Here is a 22193-nt window from a genome sequence, read left to right as displayed (position 1 = left end):
CCGCAGGGCGTAATAGTACGCCCTCCGTTTTTTTTTTACTTACCCTTATCGCAGTTGGGGGGACTCCCAGGGAGCCACCCGCGGCACATCCGTCCTCCTTCAGCCCCCCCGGCCATGTGAGAGTGAGGTCCTTGCGAGGACCTCACAATCACATGGCCGGGTTAGCTGTCTGCTGCATTGCCAGCAGGGGGACTGCCTGTAATGACAGGTAGTCCCCTTGCTGGCTGGAAATAAAATAAATGAAAGTTAAAATAAGTGTAAACATTTTTTTATATACTTAGATCATATATATATATATATATTATATGATCTAAGTATAAATACACATATACACACACACACATACACTGTCTAGGTGTATTTTACTATTAATATATATACTTATATACATATATTAATATCAAATTACACATAGACTGATACTGATTAAATATATATATAATTGTTATATATATTTATATATAATATAAAAAAATATGTAAATACGTTCAAAAATAAAATTAAAAAATATTTAAAAATAAATAATTAAAAAATATATAGATGTGTGTTATTTCGTTCTAACTGTATTGTGATATTAATATATATAAATATTTATATCAAAATACACGTAGAACGAAATAATATATATATATCTATATACATAAATATATACGTATATATCACTATATATATATATACCCATAAATAAATAAAAATATTTAAAAAAAATTATATATATATATATATATATATATATACATATATATACACATACATAAATATATACATATATTAATTCTGCATATATCTTTATGTAATATTTTTACATAATTAGGTATCTTAATTAATTACAATTAGCGGGACCTGGCTGACAACCCATGCCGAAAGTATAGGGAATTTAATTTGCTAGCACTATATTTAACCCTATAACTTTCCAAGACACCATAAAACCTGTACATGGGGGGTACTGATTTACTTGGGAGACTTCGCTGAACACAAATATTAGTGTTTCAAAACAGTAACATGTATTACAACGATGATATCGCCAGTAAAAGTGACTTTTTTTGTATTTTTCATGCACAAACAGCACTTACACGGACGATATTATTGCTGTGATACTTTTTACTGTTTTGAAACACGAGTACAACAGTACCCCTCATGTACAGGTTTTATGGTGTTTTCAAAAGTTACAGCATCAAATATAAGGCTTGTGTTTCATTTTTTTCACATTAAAGTTAGCCAGATTGGTTATGTTGCCTTTGAGACCCTATGGTAGCCCAAGAATGAAAATTACCCCTATGATGGCATACCATTTGCAATAGTAGACAACCCAAGGTATTGCAAATGGGGTATGTCCAGTCTTTTTTAGTAGCCACTTAGTCACAAACACTGGCCAAAATTGGCGTTTTTTGCATTTTTCACACACAAACAAATACTAACGCTAACTTTGGCCAGTGTTTGTGACCAAATGGCTACTACAAAAGACTGGACATACCCCATTTGCAATACCTTGGGTTGTCAATTTCAAATGTAACGTGCTATATTTGACCCTGTAACTTCCCAAAACACCATAAAACCTGTACATAGGGGTACTGTTTTACACGTGACACTTTGCTGAATACAAATATGTGTATTTTATTACAGTAAAAGCAAACAGTATTATGACATTGACAGTTAAAATGTCATGTAGAACTAAAGAAATTTCTTATTTCCTCCCATTTTTTTCATACTAAATTATGTTTCATAGCTAAATATTTGATATTAAATGAAAGCCCTGTTTCCCCTGAATAAAATGATATATAATAAGGGTGGCTGCATTTAATGAAAGAGGTGAATTACGGTTGGACAGACATATAGCGCAAATGCCAGATTTTGTTTACGTTTTGTTTTGTTCACAACGTGTACATTTGGCTCAGTCCTTAAGGGGTTAATAACATAAGGAAAATAATAAACATAGTAGAAGAAACAGAGGCTACTGGAACCCCACTCTTGCTTTTATCAATAGACGCAGAAAAAAAACAAAAACTTATTTTTTTAAATTTTATTTTATTACCCCATAAATAGTCCTACAAGTATCACTTGTGACTATTCTAGTCTGAGTTGACTTGACCTTGGCAAATGTCAAAAGTTAAGCTGGACTTTCCTTGACTAGATTTTTTTTATAAGAGATAACATTGGACAGTTTCACATTAAATAAGTAAAATGAGAGGAAAACTAAAATGAGAAAAAAAAACATTCTCACATATCCAAAAGGAAGGTAGAATATGGCATTGTCTCCCCTGTCCAACTTCCATTGGGTGAACTCTAGATAGGGGAACTGAGCAACTTTTTGAGCTATTCTTAATAACAATGCCTTTAACCCCTTAGTGACCAGTCCGCTTTTCAATTTTCTTACCATTTGGGACCAAGGCTGGTTTTACATTTCTGCAGTTTTTGTGTTTAGCTGTAATTTTCCTCTTACTCATTTAATGTACCCACACATATTATATACCGTTTTTCTTGCCATTAAATGTTCTTTCTAATGATACCATTATTTTCATCATATCATATTATTTACTATAAAAATAATTATAAAATATGATGAAAAAATGTAAAAAAACACACTTTTTCGAACTTTGACCTCCAAAATCTGTTGCGCATCTACAACTGCCAAAAAACACCTGCGCAAAATAGTTTCTAAATTTTTTTCCTGCGTTTAGAAATACCCAATGTTAACATATTCTTAGCTTTTTTTTTGCAAGTTATAGGGCAATAAGTACAAGTAGCACTTTGCTATTTTCAAACACTGATATCTGTCAGGAATCCATAAATATTCCTTCACATGTATATATTTTTTAAAAGAAGACAACCTAAGGTATTAAACTTGTTTTTTTTTTTTACTCTTTTCATGCTCTTTTCATGCAACCATTTTACCACCAATCTATGCCAAATTTAAAAAAAAAAATTATTGGTGATTTTTTTGACACACATAGCAATTTAAGAATACATGTACTGAGAACTTTAAGGGTTACTGCCAAAGAACACCCCAATATGTGTTCAGCAACATCTCCCGAGTACAGTGATACCACCCATGTATAGGTTAGTGATGCACCGAACTGTTCGCTGGCGAATAGTTCCTGGCGAACATAGCGTGTTCGCGTTCGCCACGGCGGGCGAACACATGCGCGGTTCGATCCGCCCCCTATTCATCATCATTGACTAAACTTTGACCCTGTGCCTCACAGTCAGCAGACACATTCCAGCCAATCAGCAGCAGACCCTCCCTTCCAGACCCTCCCACCTCCTGTACAGCATCCATTTTAGATTCATTCTGAAGCTGCATTCTTAGATAGAGGAGGGAAAGTGTAGCTGCTGCTCATTTGATAGGGAAATGTATAGCTAGGCTAGTGTATTCAGTGTCCACTACAGTCCTGAAGGACTCATCTGATCTCTGCTGTAAGGACAGCACCCCGAAAAGCCCTTTTTAGGGAAAACACATTTTTTTTTGTTTTTTGTTTTTGTGTAATCTAATTGCAGTTGCCTGCCTGCCTGCCAGCTTCTGTGTCAGGCTCACAATGGATACTGTGCCCACTTGCCCAGTGCCACCACTCATATCTGGTGTCACAATAGCTTGCATTTAAAAACAAATATTTTTTTCACTGTAATGGATTAATTAGCAGTTAGTTGTCTGCAAGCGTCTGTGTGTCAGGCCAACAGCGTGTACTCTGCCAGTGTGCACAGTGCCACTCATATCTGGTGGCACAATAGCGTGCATTTAAAAACCCACTAACTTTTTTTCACTGTAATAGATTGAATAGCAGTTAGTTGTCTGCAAGCATCTGTGTGTCAGGCTCACAGTGGATACTGTGCCCACTTGCCCAGTGCCACCACTCATATCTGGTGTCACAATAGCTTGCATTTAAAAAAATATTTTTTTCACTGTAATAGATTAATTAGCAGTTAGTTGTCTGCAAGCGTCTGTGTGTCAGGCCAACAGCGTGTACTCTGCCAGTGTGCACAGTGCCACTCCTATCTGGTGGCACAATAGCGTGCATTTAAAAACCCACAAACTTTTTTTCACTGTAATAGATTGAATAGCAGTTAGTTGTCTGCAAGCGTCTGTGTGTCAGGCTCACAGTAGATACTGTGCCCACTTGCTCAGTGCCACCACTCATATCTGGTGTCACAATAGCGTGCATTTAAAAAAAACAAAAAAAAACTTTTTTCACTGTTATAGATTGAATAGCAGTTAGTTGTCTGCAAGCGTCTGTGTGTCAGGCCAACAGCGTGTACTCTGCCAGTGCACAGTGCCACTCATATCTGGTGGCACAATAGTGTGCATTTAAAAACAAAAAACTTTTTTCACTGTTATAGATTGAATAGCAGTTACTTGTCTTCAAGCGGGTGTTTCAGGCCAACAGCGTGTACTCTGCCAACCTCTGCCAGTGCACATTGCCACTCATATCTGGTGTCACAATAGCGTGCATTTAAAAACAAAAAACTTTTTTCACTGTTATAGATTGAATAGCAGTTACTTGTCTTCAAGCGGGTGTTTCAGGCCAACAGCGTGTACTCTGCCAACCTCTGCCAGTGCACATTGCCATTCATATCTGGTGTCACAATAGCGTGCATTTAAAAACAAAAAACTTTTTTCACTGTTATAGATTGAATAGCAGTTAGTTGTCTGCAAGCGTGTGTTTCAGGCCAACAGCGTGTACTCTGCCAACCTCTGCCAGTGCACATTGCCACTCATATCTGGTGTCACAATAGCGTGCATTTAAAAACAAAAAACTTTTTTCACTGTTATAGATTGAATAGCAGTTACTTGTCTTCAAGCGGGTGTTTCAGGCCAACAGCATGTACTCTGCCAACGTCTGCCAGTGCACATTGCCACTCATATCTGGTGTCACAATAGCGTGCATTTAAAAACAAAAAACTTTTTTCACTGTAATAGATTGAATAGCAGTTACTTGTCTTCAAGCGGGTGTTTCAGGCCAACAGCATGTACTCTGCCAACCTCTGCCAGTGCACAGTGCCACTCATATCTGGTGTCACAATAGCGTGCATTTAAAAACAAAAAACTTTTTCACTGTTATAGATTGAATAGCAGTTAGTTGTCTGCAAGCGTGTGTTTCAGGCCAACAGCGTGTACTCTGCCAACCTCTGCCAGTGCACATTGCCACTCATATCTGGTGTCACAATAGCGTGCATTTAAAAACAAAAAACTTTTTTCACTGTTATAGATTGAATAGCAGTTACTTGTCTTCAAGCGGGTGTTTCAGGCCAACAGCATGTACTCTGCCAACCTCTGCCAGTGCACAGTGCCACTCATATCTGGTGTCACAATAGCGTGCATTTAAAAACAAAAAACTTTTTCACTGTTATAGATTGAATAGCAGTTAGTTGTCTGCAAGCGTGTGTTTCAGGCCAACAGCGTGTACTCTGCCAACCTCTGCCAGTGCACATTGCCACTCATATCTGGTGTCACAATAGCGTGCATTTAAAAACAAATAACTTTTTTCACTGTTATAGATTGAATAGCAGTTAGTTGTCTGCAAGCGTCTGTGTGTCAGGCCAACAGCGTGTACTCTGCCAACCTCTGCCAGTGCACATTGCCACTCATATCTGGTGTCACAATAGCGTGCATTTAAAAACAAAAAACTTTTTTCACTGTTATAGATTGAATAGCAGTTAGTTGTCTTCAAGCGGGTGTGTCAGGCCTACAGCGTGTACTCTGCCAACCTCTGCCAGTGCACATTGCCACTAATATTTGGTGTCATTGCCAGAGGATGTAGATAACAGGGATATGTCTGAGGCAGGCAGCATTACACACATGGACGTACGGTGTGATGATGATGATGTTGTACCCGCTGCTGCTTCCTTTGCTGAGTTGTCAGATACAAGTGAAGCAGTTGATGATGGCGATGCGTCCATGGATGTCACGTGGGTGCCCGCTCGGCAACAAGAAGAACAGGGCGAAAGTTTAGATGGGGAGACAGAGAGGAGGAGGAGGAGACCAGTTGGAAGAAGGGGGAGGTTGTCGCAAGGAGCTAGTGGCACAGTCAGACAGCATGCATCGGCAGACCGACAGCACGCCAATCAACGCATGCTGTGTCCACCACCAGAATGCCGTCAATGCAGAGCTCAGCAGTGTGGCATTTTTTGTGTGTGTATGCCTCTGACAACAGCGATGCCATTTGCAACCTGTGCCAAAAGAAACTGAGTCGTGGGAAGTCCAACACCCACCTTGGTACAACTGCTTTACGTAGGCACATGATCGCACATCACAAACGCCTATGGGATCAACACATGAGTACAAGCAGCACACAAACTCAAAGCCACCATCCTCCTCCTGTTCCAGCATCTTCAGCCACGTCAACCACTGCTGTCCTCCTTGCCCCCTCTCAACCATCCGCCACTCCGTCTCTCGCCTTGAGCAGTTCCCGCTCATGTGCCCACAGTCAGGTGTCTGTCAAGGACATGTTTGAGCGTAAGAAGCCAATGTCAGAAAGTCACCCCCTTGCCCAGCGTCTGACAGCTGGCTTGTCTGAACTATTAGCCCGCCAGCTTTTACCATACAAGCTGGTGGAGTCTGAGGCGTTCACAAAATTTGTGGCTATTGGGATACCGCAGTGGAAGGTACCCGGACGAAATTTCTTTGCACAAAAGGCAATCCCCAACCTGTACTCGATTGTGCAAAAGGAAGTAATGGCATGTCTGGCACACAGTGTTGGGGCAAGGGTCCATCTGACCACTGATACCTGGTCTGCAAAGCATGGTCAGGGCAGGTATATCACCTACACTGCACATTGGGTAAACCTGCTGACGGCTGCCAAGCATGGAATGCGTGGCTCTGCAGAGGAGTTGGTGACACCGCCACTACTTGCAGGCAGGCCTGCTGCCACCTCCTCTACTCCTCCTACTCCATCCTCTTCCATAACCTCCTCGGCTGAGTCCTCTTATGCTGCTGCATCTTGCTCCACATCAACGGAACCCCCTCAGCTCCCCAGGTACTATTCCACATCCCGGATACGGCAGTGTCACGCCGTCTTGGGTTTGACTTGCTTGAAAGCACAGGTGGAAAAGTGGCTGACTCCGCAGCAACTGGATATCGGCAAAGTGGTTTGTGACAACGGAACAAATTTGTTGGCGGCATTGAAGTTGGGCAAGTTGACACATGTGCCGTGCATGGCACATGTGTGTAATCTGATCGTACAACGCTTTGTGCATAAGTACACAGGCTTACAGGACGTCCTGAAGCAGGCCAGGAAGGTGTGTGGCCATTTCAGGCGTTCCTACACGGCCATGGCGCACTTTTCAGATATCCAGCGGCGAAACAACATGCCAGTGAGGCGCTTGATTTGCGACAGCCCGACACGTTGGAATTCAACACTGCTAATGTTCGACCGCCTGCTCCAACAAGAAAAAGCCGTTAATGAATATTTGTATGACCGGTGTGCTAGGACAGCCTCTGGGGAGCTGGGAATTTTTTCGCCACGTTACTGGACGCTCATGCGCAAGCCTGTAGTCTCATGCGTCCTTTTGAGGAGGTGACAAACCTAATCAGTCGCACCGAAGGCACCATCAGCGACATCATACCATTTGTTTTCTTCCTGGAGCGTGCCCTGCGAAGAGTGCTGGATCAGGCCGTAGATGAGCGTAAAGAGGAAGAGTTGTGGTCACCATCACCACCAGAAACAGCCTTATCAGCATCGCTTGCTGGACCTGCGGCAACGCTGGAAGAGGATTGTGAGGAAGAGGAGTCAGAGGAGGAATGTGGCTTTGAGGAGGAGGAGGAAGACCAACCACAACAGGCATCCCAGGGTGCTCGTTGTCACCTATCTGGTACCCGTGGTGTTGTACGTGGCTGGGGGGAAGAACATACCTTCATTGAGATCACTGAGGAGGAGGAACGGGAAATGAGTAGCTCGGCATCCAACCTTGTGCAAATGGGGTCTTTCATGCCGTCGTGCCTGTTGAGGGACCCTTGTATAAAAAGGCTGAAGGAGAACTGGGTGGTACTGGGTGTCCACGCTGCTAGACCCACGGTATAAGCAGAAAGTGGCTGAAATGTTACCAAATTACAACAAGTCGGAAAGGATGCAGCATTTGCAAAATAAATTAAAACGTATGCTTTACACAGCATATAAGGGTGATGTCACAGCACCACGGGAATATAACAGGGGAAGAGGTGAAAGTAATCCTCCTCCTCCCACGACCACGCCGGCAAGGACAGGACGCTTTAAAGACGTGTTGTTGATGGAGGACATGCGGAGCTTTTTAAGTCCTACGCATCGCCACAGCCCTTCGGGATCCACCCTCAGAGAACGACTCGACCGACAGGTAGCAGACTACCTCGCCTTAACTGCATATATCGACACTCTGAGGAGCGATGAACCCCTTGACTACTGGGTGTGCAGGCTTGACCTGTGGCCTGAGCTATCCCAATTTGCTATAGAACTTCTGGCCTGCCCCGCTTCAAGTGTCCTGTCAGAAAGGACCTTCAGTGCAGCAGGAGGTATTGTCACTGAGAAGAGAAGTCGCCTAGGTCAAAAAAGTCTAGATTACCTCACCTTTATTAAGATGAATGAGGGATGGATCCCGAAGGGACTGACACTGGGCGATACATTTGACTAAAAAAGGCCTGATGAGATGAGCTGCCTTGGACTAAAAATGGTGACCCTATGTAGGGGGAACAGTCCCTATTCTGCTCTGTGTCAGTGTGTATCAGGGTCTCTGAGGACAGGTGTCAATCCATATCTGCCAAGTGACCCTATGTAGGAGGAACAGTCCCTATTCTGCTCTGTGTCAGTGTGTATCAGGGTCCCTGAGGACAGGTGTCAATCCATATCTGCCAAGTGACCCTATGTAGGGGGAACAGTCCCTATTCTGCTCTGTGTCAGTGTGTATCAGGAATCCTTAGGATAGGTGTCAATCTATCTGCCAAGTGACCCTATGTAGGGGGAACAGTCCCTATTCTGCTCTGTGTCAGTGTGTATCAGGGATCCTTAGGATAGGTGTCAATCCATATCTGCCAAGTGACCCTATTTAGGGTGGAACAGTCCCCATTCTGTTCTGTGTCAGTGTGTATCAGGGTCCCTGAGGACAGGCATCAATCCATATCTGCCAAGTGACCCTATGCAGGGGGAACAGTCCCTATTCTGCTCTGTGTCAGTGTGTATCAGGGTCCTTGAGGACAGGTGTCAATAAATATCTGCCAAGTGACCCTATGTAGGGGGAACAGTCACACAACAGCTACACAAATCGTGTAAGTACTTTTAGCTTTATTTTAAGTAAGAATGGAAATTGTAGCAGAGTATGCAGCATCTAGCAGTTTTGATCCACTAATGTTTGAAAATGAAAATGAATTTAAGAAAATGCATAGCGTGTGGTTACAATGCGAAAAAGAGAACATGAGAGTAGATAACAAAAAATGGTGTTTGAATAAGGATAAGCAGAAACTCCAAAATTGCATGAAATTGTTGATGTTATTAAGAAACCAGTTAAATAGGATACTTTTGGGGCACACTACTGTGGCCTGTATACAAAGTAGTAATCAGAAATATAGTGATTGTCCAACATGTGGCTTAAATGCAGACTATGTAAGTACATTAGAGGACAATTATGAAGCGTGAGGAGAGCTAGTTATTATTTTTAGTTATTAATGTTATTATTAATTCCAAGTTTATTCCAACTTGCGAGTTAAACGTTTATTACAGTGGGCTTGAAAATGAGGGAGTGGTGGCAGTTTAGAAATCATGTCCTGATTTTTCAGCTTTTGTCAGCTCCCACTCTAGTTTTGAACATTTCGCCATTCATTCCTTTGGGACCAATTTCACCACAAAAACGATGATATTTCGTGAAACATTTCGCGAAACGTTCCACAAAGTAATAGCACACCAATCGGGAACAATCCGCACGTTTATAACTGTCTATGTAGTGTAAATACTGTTGGAGGAGTTAGGGTGGTAAATTTGGCTATAATAATAAGAATAATATATATGTGAGATAATAGTAAGTGGTCTTGCTATGCAAGAACACTTAATTAAAGCACTTTATAATATATTATACATATATAATGCATATATATGACCATTATAAGTGTATTTTAACATATATGTGGATATATCTAAAGTACACTTATAATGAAATCCTATATATGCATTATATATACGTATATATATATAATATATTATAAAACGCTTTAATTATTTTATAATATATTATACATATATAATATATGTATAATATATTTATTTTATAAAAAAAATTTAGCAGCCCGGGGTACTGCCTGACAGCTCAAACAGTCCCCCTGCTGGCAGCTCCATAGAGTCCTATTGCGACGATGTGATAATGGTGATCACATGGCCCTGGAGGACCGGGGTGGCCGGAACTGCTGCAGGGGGTCTGCTGGGGTCTCCAGCAGTACCCTCGACCTTCATCCCCACGGATCGCTAGTCCAATTAACTCCGGGGCTCCTATTTGCTTCATTTGAATTATAGAGCTTATAGCAATACACAGATCAACCAGCAGAGGGCATTTTCATTTGAGGATAGATTAGAAGGAAGGTCTGTTTCAATTGAAAGTAAAACAATTGAAGGACACAAACCTTGATAATAAAATCACGTGAAAAAAGTTTTTTTCTTGAAATGGATTGCATGCTTCAAAATAAGAACCCATATAGAAAGGCATAAGCATTTCGGTATCAGTTGGAATTGACAATAAAAAACAAGTCCTCTAGGTGGATGTGCTATTGGACTGCTAGCTTGTAGATATTGAGCAGGCATTAGGCTAATATGGTGAACCATATGAGCCACGCTAGGTGATATGTTTAGTACATACATGAGAAGAGGATGCATTGTAGTATTTCTGAGTGGTTTTAGGATATATAGTTTTCTGTATCCTATTTTTTGTGTGTTCTGAATGGTAATGTGTATTTTTTGTTTGTTTTCTTCTTGTTCTTCTAGGATAGGTAGTGCTGGTAGAGGAAGTTGAAGGGGGTATGACATTGTGAGAGATAATGATGTGTTGATGATGCAGATGTTGTGAGCTTTTGAGATTGTTGTTCTTGATGTGTATGTTGGTATATGCCAATGAATTGGGAAAAGATGCCCCAAAAGATTTTAAAAAATTGGGGCATGAGGAATAAAGCTGTGAGGAGAATTTTGCATCTGCTGCTACTTCAGTTCCCTTTTCCTCCACCTCCTATGCAGTCTCCCAGGTTGCAGGAGTAAACTAAAGGCAAGAAAATTCTGTAACTCTTGCACGTTTCTACGATATTACGAAACTAATAGATGTCTGTAACGGACCGTTTTGCTCACCAGAGGTTAAAAACCGTTAAGGCGATATTCCCCTTTCCAGATGACCAGGCAGCAACTGTAAGCACCAATCTCCCGAACTGCAAACTCTACGAATCCTGGAAACAGATGAACAGGAAAACCATACGAAAGGGTTACACTCCTGGCAGTCAGCATATAATCCAATTCCCCCAATAACGAGATGACACTTCGTTTTGAGGGTTGGGCAGAATCTGACTGTTCTGGCACATACAGTCTCTTTTATTCCCAATCCACAAACACAGTACAGCCCACAGGGTATTACAGAACAACCAATCAATCCGTACAATACACACAGACACTCCCACACAAAATCCTCCCCTCTGCCTGTGATATGATTACTGATAATTAGTGATGTTGCGAACATAAAATTTTCGGCGAAGCGGGCGAACCGCCATAGACTTCAATGGGCAGGCAAATTTTAAAACCCACAGGGACTCTTTCTGGCCACAATAGTGATGGAAAAGTTGTTTCAAGGGGACTAACACCTGGATTGTGGCATGCCGGAGGGGGATCCATGGCAAAACTCCAATGGAAAATTACACAGTTCATGCAGAGTCTGGTTTTAATCCATAAAGGGCATAAATCACCTAACATTCCTAAATCACAATGGATATGAATTTACACCTGACATATGACATATTGACACCTTGACATATGGATTGACACCTTGTAGCGTTACTCACCTTTCCCAGGGGCCGGCCGCGGTCCTCTCTTCAAGCCGCGCGCGGTCCTGCGGCTGCACGAGCCGCGCGCGGCTCATCCGACGCTTCAGGCAGGAAGGCGGGCAGTGACCGCGAGATGCGGTCACATGTCCCGCCTGAATCTAAGAGCGCGCCGCGAGTCTCGGACGCGCTCTTAAAGAGAAAGTGGGACCCTAAATTGCCAAAAGGCTCCCATTGGCCCCTGTCATCCCACACACCCCATACACTTACCTTTTGGGGGTGTGGAAGTGACAGGAGCCAATCACATTAGTTATGAACCTATTTATACTTACCCTTTTCCCTTAGTTCCTTGCCCTATCGTGGTTTCTGCTACAGTTCCCTTTAGCGCTTCTTGTGTTCAGTTGTGTTCCTCCGTACTTGACCTTGGCTTTGTATTCTGACTTCGTTTTCGCTTTATCCTTGTCTGTTCTGTTTGCCGGCTTGCTGTTTCCTGTGTACCAGACCCCGGCTTGTCCTCGTTTACGCTGTCTCTTTGTGCCCTTGACCTCGGATTGTTCCTGACTCTGTACTTCTCCTATATACGTCGAGTCCGGCCATTCTAGGGTCCGGTATCTCTCCTCTGTTCTGCCTTCTGTTTAGCTGGATCCTGCGTGTAGGGGTATATTCTCGTTACACACCTGTCCTCAGAGACCCTGATACACACGGACACAGAGCAGAATAGGGACTGTTCCCCCTACATAGGGTCACTTGGCAGATATGGATTGACACCTGTCCTCAGGTACCCTGATACACACTGACACAGAGCAGAATAGGGACTGTTCCCCCTACATAGGGTCACTTGGCAGATATAGATTGACACCTGTCGTCAGGGACCCTGATACACACTGACACAGAGCAGAATAGGGACTGTTCCCCCTACATAGGGTCACTTGGCAGATATGGATTGACACCTATCCTAAGGATCCCTGATACACACTGACACAGAGCAGAATAGGGACTGTTCCCCTACATAGGGTCACTTGGCAGATATGTATTGACACCTGTCCTCAGAGACCCTGATACACACTGACACAGAGCAGAATAGGGACTGTTCCCCCTAAATAGGGTCATTTGGCAGATATGGATTGACACCTGTCCTCAGGGACCCTGATACACAGTGACACAGAGCAGAATAAGGACTGTTCCCCCTACATAGGGTCACTTGGCAGATATGTATTGACACCTGTCCTCAGGGACCCTGATACACACTGACACAGAGCAGAATAGGGACTGTTCCCCCTACATAGGGTCACTTGGCAGATATGTATTGACACCTGTCCTCAGAGACCCTGATACACACTGACAAAGAGCAGAATAGGGACTGTTCCTCCTACATAGGGTCACTTGGCAGATATGGATTGACACCTGTCCTCAGAGACCCTGATACACACTGACACAGAGCAGAATAGGGAATATTCACTAAATGTCAATCATTGTTATACAGGGGAATACCGTGAGCGGTGGGTGGGGGCCATAAAAATAATTGTTGTATCGATCAGGTAGTGTAAGGGTTACGCCCGCTTCACAGTGACAGACCAAACTCCCCGTTTAACGCACCGCAAACAACCGCAAACAGTCCTTTTGCACAACCGCAAACTCCCCATTTGCACAAGGTTGGATACTAAGCTAGCCATGTCCGTTCCTTGTCCTCACTGATGTCATTGAAGGTCTCTTCCTCCACCCAGCCACGTACAACACCAAGGGTCCCCGAAAGGTGACAACAAGCCCCCTGGGACGCCTGCTGTGTTTGGTCTTCCACCTCCTCAAAGCCACCTTCCTCCTCTGACTCCTCTTCTTCAGATTCCCCCTCTGCGTTGCCTCTCTCTGCGTTATTATAAGGTGTGTTAAGTAGTACTATTCTTATCAGTTTAATCCCTGTTACGAGTAGAGGACTATTTCCTTGTTTCGCCAAACCCCTTCAAAGATGGAAAAAGTGGAAGAAACGAGGAAATGTGGTCAGGTGGTGGTGCCAAGAAGGAGATCTAAAACTGGCATAGGAAAAGGTTAGACAACTATAATAAAGTGATACCTACAAATCCTAGTGAGCATAGGTGTATAATAGAGGGAGAAAGGGAAAGCAGAGTAATGCTTCCTAATACCGTGGTTAGTACCCTTTGTTAAAGTAAATTGAGTGATGGACAAAAGTCTTTATTGTATCATTTATAAATAACAAAGGGATACTATACTCATTCCCCTATAGTGGCTAATTGTGTAATAATGGTAATACTATTACCTATTATATAATATTGCCAGGGGCAAGGAAATTCCCTCTCAATAGGTGAGTATAGGCAGAGAGTATGGGCACCGGAGTGATACTGTCATAAAAAGTGTCAATAAGGTGATATAAAGTTAAATGTATCACAGACACACAGCCACCCTTTCTCTTAGCTAGTTTCCAGAAATGCTGGATAGGTAGAAGGGCTATAAAGATTCAGAGAGGTCTAAGAAGAATCCTCTAAACTAGCTCTAATCTCCTTAAACACCTTCAAGGGTGTTCTAATCTAAAGCTCAATCTAAATGTTTAGATTTCCCATCATAGATGCTGGCTAGGAATAACACTGTGCAAGACAAAGAGTGGGTCTAAGTGCCCATAGTGCAGTAAAGTGTCCCTAGTGAAGTGAAAAAGAGAATAACGAGCTGGCGCCCAAGAGAATAACGAGCTGGCGCCCTATCAGGGAACGTGTATATGGCATCGATTTTAGGAACCGGGAGATGGAAAAAGATGCTTGGTCGGTCCTCCTACTTCAAGTTTGGGGCACTGCGCGTGCAATCTAATGTGCCACCAGATAGGAGTGGTGTGTTAAGTAGTACTATTCCTATCAGTTTAATCCCTGTTATGTGCCTTTTTTTTGGTTTGGTTTTTGAAGCCACAGTGCAGCACCAGAGGCCCGAAAAATTAGGCATGTACACATGCCTGAAAAATTAGGTATTGTTGCAGCCGCTGCTGTAGCAGCGGCCAGAAAAAATGATGTTTGTTTCCCAGGCAGAAAGTGCCCTAAAACATTGCAGCTTGAACCCTAGTTGGTGGCGTATAAGTCACGCAAGTCAACCGGCATTCAGAGCTAAAATACAGCAGCGTGTGGACCATTTTTAGCCCAAGGCAGCTCATCTCATCAGGCCTTTTTTAGTCGAATGTATGGCCCACTGTCAGTCCCTTCGGGATCCATCCCTCATTCATCTTACTAAAGGTGAGGTAATCTAGACTTTTTTGACCTAGGCGACTTCTCTTCTCAGTGACAATACCTCCTGCTGCACTGAAGGTCCTTTCTGACAGGACACTTGAAGCGGGGCAGGCCAGAAGTTCTATTGCAAATTGGGATAGCTCAGGCCACAGGTCAAGCCTGCACACCCAGTAGTCAAGGGGTTCATCGCTCCTCAGAGTGTCGATATCTGCAGTTAAGGCGAGGTAGTCTGCTACCTGTCGGTCGAGTCATTCTCTGAGGGTGGATCCCGAAGGGCTGTGGCGATGCGTCGGACTTAAAAAGCTCCGCATGTCCTCCATCAACAACACGTCTTTAAAGCGTCCTGTCCTTGCCGGCGTGGTCGTGGGAGGAGGAGGATTACTTTCACCTCTTCCCCTGTTAGATTCCCGTTGTGCTGTGACATCACCCTTATACGCTGTGTAAAGCATACTTTTTAATTTATTTTGCAAATACTGCATCCTTTCCGACTTGTTGTAATTTGGTAACATTTCAGCCACTTTCTCATCCCTCAACAGGCACGACAGCATGAAAGACCCCATTTGCACAAGGTTGGATGCCGAGCTACTCATTTCCCGTTCCTCCTCCTCAGTGATCTCAATGAAGGTATGTTCTTCCCCCCAGCCACGTACAACACCACGGGTACCAGATAGGTGACAACGAGCACCCTGGGATGCCTGTTGTGGTTGGTCTTCCTCCTCCTCCTCAAAGCCACATTCCTCCTCTGACTCCTCTTCCTCACAATCCTCTTCCAGCGTTGCCGCAGGTCCAGCAAGCGATGCTGATAAGGCTGTTTCTGGTGGTGATGGTGACCACAACTCTTCCTCTTCCTCTTCACGCTCATCTACGGCCTGATCCAGCACTCTTCGCAGGGCACGCTCCAGGAAGAAAACAAATGGTATGATGTCGCTGATGGTGCCTTCGGTGCGACTGACTAGGTTTGTCACCTCCTCAAAATGACGCATGAGCCTACAGGCATTGCGCATGAGCGTCCAGTAACGTGGCAAAAAATTCCCAGCTCCCCAGAGGCTGTCCTAGCACCCCGATCATACAAATATTCATTAACGGCTTTTTCTTGTTGGAGCAGGCGGTCGAACATTAGGAGTGTTTAATTCCAACGTGTCGGGCTGTCGCAAATCAAGCGCCTCACTGGCATGTTGTTTCGCCGCTGGATATCTGCAAAGTGCGCCATGGCCATGTAGGAATGCCTGAAATGGCCACACACCTTCCTGGCCTGCTTCAGGACGTCCTGTAAGCCTGTGTACTTATGCACAAAGCATTGTACGATCAAATTACACACATGTGCCATGCTCGGCACATGTGTCAACTTGCCCAACTTCAATGCCGCCAACAAATTTGTTCCGTTGTCACAAACCACTTTGCTGATATCCAGTTGCTGCGGAGTCAGACACTTTTCCACCTGTGCGTTCAGGGCGGACAGGAGTGCTTGTCCGGTGTGACTCTCTGCTTTCAAGCAAGTCAAACCCAAGACGGCGTGACACTGCCGTATCTGGGATGTGGAATAGTACCTGGGGAGCTGGGGGGGTGCCGTTGATGTGGAGCAAGACGCAGCAGCAGAAGAGGACTCAGCCGAGGAGGTTATGGAAGAGGATGGAGTAGGAGGAGTAGAGGAGGTGGCAGCAGGCCTGCCTGCAATTCGTGGCGGTGTCACCAACTCCTCTGCAGAGCCACGCATTCCATGCTTGGCAGCCGTCAGCAGGTTTACCCAATGCGCAGTGTAGGTGATATGCCTGCCCTGACCATGCTTTGCAGACCAGGTATCAGTGGTCAGATGGACCCTTGCCCCAACACTGTGTGCCAGACATGCCATTACTTCCTTTTGCACTATCGAGTACAGGTTGGGGATTGCCTTTTGTGAAAAGAAATTTCGTCCGGGTACCTTCCACTGCGGTGTCCCAATAGCTACAAATTTTGTTGAACGCCTCAGACTCCACCAGCTTGTATGGTAAAAGCTGGCGGGCTAATAGTTCAGACAAGCCAGCTGTCAGACGCTGGGCAAGGGGGTGACTTTCTGACATTGGCTTCTTACGCTCAACAGACACCTGACTGTGGGCACATGAGTGGGAACTGCTCAAGGCGAGAGACGGAGTGGCAGATGGTTGAGAGGGGGCAAGGAGGTCAGCAGTGGTTGACATGGCTGAAGATGCTGGAACAGGAGGAGGATGGCGGCTTTGAGTTTGTGTGCTGCTTGTACTCATGTGTTGATCCCATAGGCATTTGTGATGTGCGATCATGTGCCTACGCAAAGCAGTTGTACCTAGGTGGGTGTTGGACTTCCCACGACTCAGTTTCTTTTGGCACAGGTTGCAAATGGCATCGCTGTTGTCAGAGGCAGACACACAAAAAATATTCCACACTGCTGAGCTCTGCAATGACGGCATTCTGGTGGTGGACACAGCATGCGTTGATTGGTGTGCTGTCGGGCTGACCCCGGGTGCCGATGCATGCTGTCTGACTGTGCCACTAGCTCCTTGCGACAACCTCCCCCTTCTTCCAACTGGTCTCCTCCTCCTCCTCTCTGTCTCCCCATCTGAACTTTCGCCCTGTTCTTCTTCTTGCCGAGCGGGCACCCACGTGACATCCATGGACGCATCGTCATCATCAACCGTGTAACGGACCGTTTCAGCAGACAAGGGGTTAAAATCCGTTTAGGCGATATGCACCTTTCTGAGAGACAGGCACAGCTACTGCAGGACACCAAACTCCCGAACTGGATACAAAATAGCACTCCAAACTGGAACCTCACGAATAGCTGCTAGCAGACGAACAGGAAAAGCTCCCAAGCGGCTTACACTCCTGGCAGTCAGTCCCTATCAGCATACAGTGAATCCCCACAAGAACGAGACAAGGCTCCGTGTTGAGGGTCAAGCAGTGGTATGAGGTGCTGGCACACCCAGCCTGGTTTTTATTACAGTTGTTGCAAATACAGGACTGCCCACAGGGAGGGATAAAACAACCAATCACATCACAGAAACATCCCACAGATTTCCTCCCCTTATCCCGAGAGGAAACTCAATTATACATACAGTTAAACATACTTTCTACCCAACTTTCATAACTCTAAAACCATACATCACATTCACATAAAAATACATATCCACAATCAATCCATTCAGGGGAACAACATATTAAAAAATGGCATGAATCAGACCAGGGGTTCAAAAGTTAGTAAAGTATCTTTTAAAAAACCCTGCCAGCATGACTTTCCGGCTCAGACCGGTTTTACAGAGCCTCTTTCCTGGAGACAATGGGGAAAATAATCCAATTATATCCAGGGATAGAGGCAGACTCCATTGAGTACATGGTTGCAAAAAGACATAAAATACAATAAAATACACAAGGTTACATTTACTACATAAAATAAAGACATGCAACATATCCCCAGATAGCTTAGGTCTGAGCGCATATTATTGAATGGCGCTCAGACCACACACATACAGTTCAATTGCCATGGAGCTAAAGTCTTTCCCATAGTCTTTCATTATATGAATGGGCTCCATGGCATAGCTATCTGAGGTATCACTGCTCACACAGGGCAAGTACCGAATGACCCCACTGTATTTAAAGGGCCAGAATGAGTGACATGCACTCTTTTAGGGCCGAATACTGTTTTTAAAGGGCCCAATCTCCCAGGGCCATAGTCCAAAGGCAGCAGGCGGGCAACCAGGCTTCTCCAATGCAATGTGGCGATATTGCTCTCGTCACAAACCGCTTCACTTGTATCTGACAACTCAGCAAAGGAAGCAGCAGCGGGTACAACATCATCATCACACTGTACATCCATGTGTGTAATGCTGCCTGACTGAGACATATCCCTGTTATCTACATCCTCTGGCAATAATGGTTGCGCATCACTCATTTCTTCGAACTGATGTGTAAATAACTCCTCTGACAGATCAAGTGAAGCGGCTGTGGTGCTAGTGTTGGTGGTGGCGGCAGGCGGGTGAGTGGTATCTTGAGAGGTGCGTCAAGGTTCCAAGCGGAAGCTGTAGAAGATTGGGTGTCCTGTGTTAGCCAGTCAACTATGTCCTCTGAACTTTTCAAGTTCAGGGTACCTGGCCTCTGAAAATTGGGCATTATTCTAGGGCAAAAGGAAATCACAACACCACGACCACGATGGCCCTTGCGGGGTGGCCTGCCTCTGCCTGTCATTTTTTGGGGGATTAGTGGTACTATGCGTGCAAGCTACTGTGAGACCAGATATGAGTGGCACTGTGCAGTGGCAGAGGTTGGCAGAGTACACGCTGTAGGCCTGACACACCCGCTTGAAGATAACTAACTGCTATTCAATCTATAACAGTTTTTTGGTTTTAAATGCACGCTATTGTGACACCAGATATGAGTGGCAATGTGCACTGGCAAAGATTGGCAGAGTACACGCTGTAGGCCTGACACCTGCTTGCAGACAACTAACTGCTATTCAATCTATAACAGTGACATTTTTTTTGTTTTTAAATGCACGCTATTGTGACACCAGATATGAGTGGCAGTGTGCACTGGCAGAGGTTGGCAGAGTACACGCTGTAGGCCTGACACCCGCTTGCAGACAACTAACTGCTATTCAATCTATAACAGTGAAAATAAAATTTTAGTTTTTAAATGCACGCTATTGTGACACCAGATATGAGTGGCACTGTGCAGTGGCAGAGGTTGGCAGAGTACACGCGGTAGGCCTGACACACCCGCTTGAAGACAACTAACTGCTATTCAATCTATTACAGAGAATTTTTTTTTTAAATGCACGCTATTGTGACACCAGATATGAGTGGCACTGTGCACTGGCAGAGGTTGGCAGAGTACACGCTGAAGGCCTGACACTCAGACGCTTGCAGACAACTAACTGCTATTCAATCTATTACAGTGAAAATAAAATTTTAGTTTTTAAATGGACGCTATTGTGACACCAGATATGAGTGGCACTGTGCAGTGGCAGAGGTTGGCAGAGTACACGCGGTAGGCCTGACACACCCGCTTGAAGACAACTAACTGTTATTCAATCTATAACAGTGAAAAAAAAATTTGTATTTAAATGCACGCTATTGTGACACCAGATATGAGTGCCAATGTGCACTGGCAGAGGTTGGCAGAGTACACGCTGTAGGCCTGACACACCCGCTTGAAGACAACTAACTGCTATTCAATCTATAACAGTGAAAAAAGTTTTTGTTTTTAAATGCACGCTATTGTGACACCAGATATGAGTGCCAATGTGCACTGGCAGAGATTGGCAGAGTACACGCTGTAGGCCTGACACCCGCTTGCAGACAACTAACTGCTATTCAATCTATAACAGTCACATTTATTTATTTTTTAAATGCACGCTATTGTGACACCAGATATGAGTGGCACTGTGCACTGCCAGAGGTTGCCAGAGTACACGCTGTAGGCCTGACACCCGCTTAAAGACAACTTACTGCTATTCAATCTATAACAGTGACATTTTTTGTTAAATGCACGCTATTGTGACACCAGATATGAGTGGCACTGTGCACTGGCAGAGGTTGGCAGAGTACACGCTGTAGGCCTGACACCCGCTTGAAGACAACTAACTGCTATTCAATCTATAACAGTGAAAAAAGTTTTTTGTTTTTAAATGCACGCTATTGTGACACCAGATATGAGTGGCAATGTGCACTGGCAGAGGTTGGCAGAGTACACGCTGTAGGCCTGACACACCCGCTTGAAGACAACTAACTGCTATTCAATCTATAACAGTGAAAAAAGTTTTTGTTTTTAAATGCACGCTATTGTGACACCAGATATGAGTGCCAATGTGCACTGGCAGAGATTGGCAGAGTACACGCTGTAGGCCTGACACCCGCTTGCAGACAACTAACTGCTATTCAATCTATAACAGTCACATTTATTTATTTTTTAAATGCACGCTATTGTGACACCAGATATGAGTGGCACTGTGCACTGCCAGAGGTTGGCAGAGTACACGCTGTAGGCCTGACACCCGCTTGAAGACAACTAACTGCTATTCAATCTATAACAGTGAAACTTTTTTTTGTTTTTAAATGCACGCTATTGTGACACCAGATATGAGTGGCACTGTGCACTGGCAGAGGTTGGCAGAGTACACGCTGTAGGCCTGACACCCGCTTGAAGACAACTAACTGCTATTCAATCTATAACAGTGAAAAAAGTTTTTTGGTTTTAAATGCACGCTATTGTGACACCAGATATGAGTGTCAATGTGCACTGGCAGAGTTGGCAGAGTACACGCTGTAGGCCTGACACTCGCTTGAAGACAACTAACTGCTATTCAATCTATAACAGTGAAAAAAGTTTTTTGGTTTTAAATGCACGCTATTGTGACACCAGATATGAGTGTCAATGTGAACTGGCAGAGGTTGGCAGAGTACACGCTGTAGGCCTGACACCCGCTTGCAGACAACTAACTGCTATTCAATCTATAACAGTGAAAAAAGTTTTTTGGTTTTAAATGCACGCTATTGTGACACCAGATATGAGTGGCACTGTGCACTGGCAGAGGTTGGCAGAGTACACGCTGTAGACCTGACACCCGCTTGAAGACAACTAACTGCTATTCAATCCATAACAGTGAAAAAAGTTTTTGTTTTTAAATGCACGCTATTGTGACACCAGATATGAGTGCCAATGTGCACTGGCAGAGATTGGCAGAGTACACGCTGTAGGCCTGACACCCGCTTGCAGACAACTAACTGCTATTCAATCTATAACAGTCACATTTATTTATTTTTTAAATGCACGCTATTGTGACACCAGATATGAGTGGCACTGTGCACTGCCAGAGGTTGGCAGAGTACACGCTGTAGGCCTGACACCCGCTTGAAGACAACTAACTGCTATTCAACCTATAACAGTGAAACTTTTTTTTTGTTTTTAAATGCACGCTATTGTGACACCAGATATGAGTGGCACTGTGCACTGGCAGAGTTGGCAGAGTACACGCTGTAGGCCTGACACTCGCTTGAAGACAACTAACT

Source organism: Pelobates fuscus, chromosome 2 (assembly GCF_036172605.1).
Source record: "Pelobates fuscus isolate aPelFus1 chromosome 2, aPelFus1.pri, whole genome shotgun sequence".
In the NCBI taxonomy this organism is placed as follows: Eukaryota; Metazoa; Chordata; class Amphibia; order Anura; family Pelobatidae; genus Pelobates; species Pelobates fuscus.
This window is presented reverse-complemented; position numbering follows the sequence as displayed.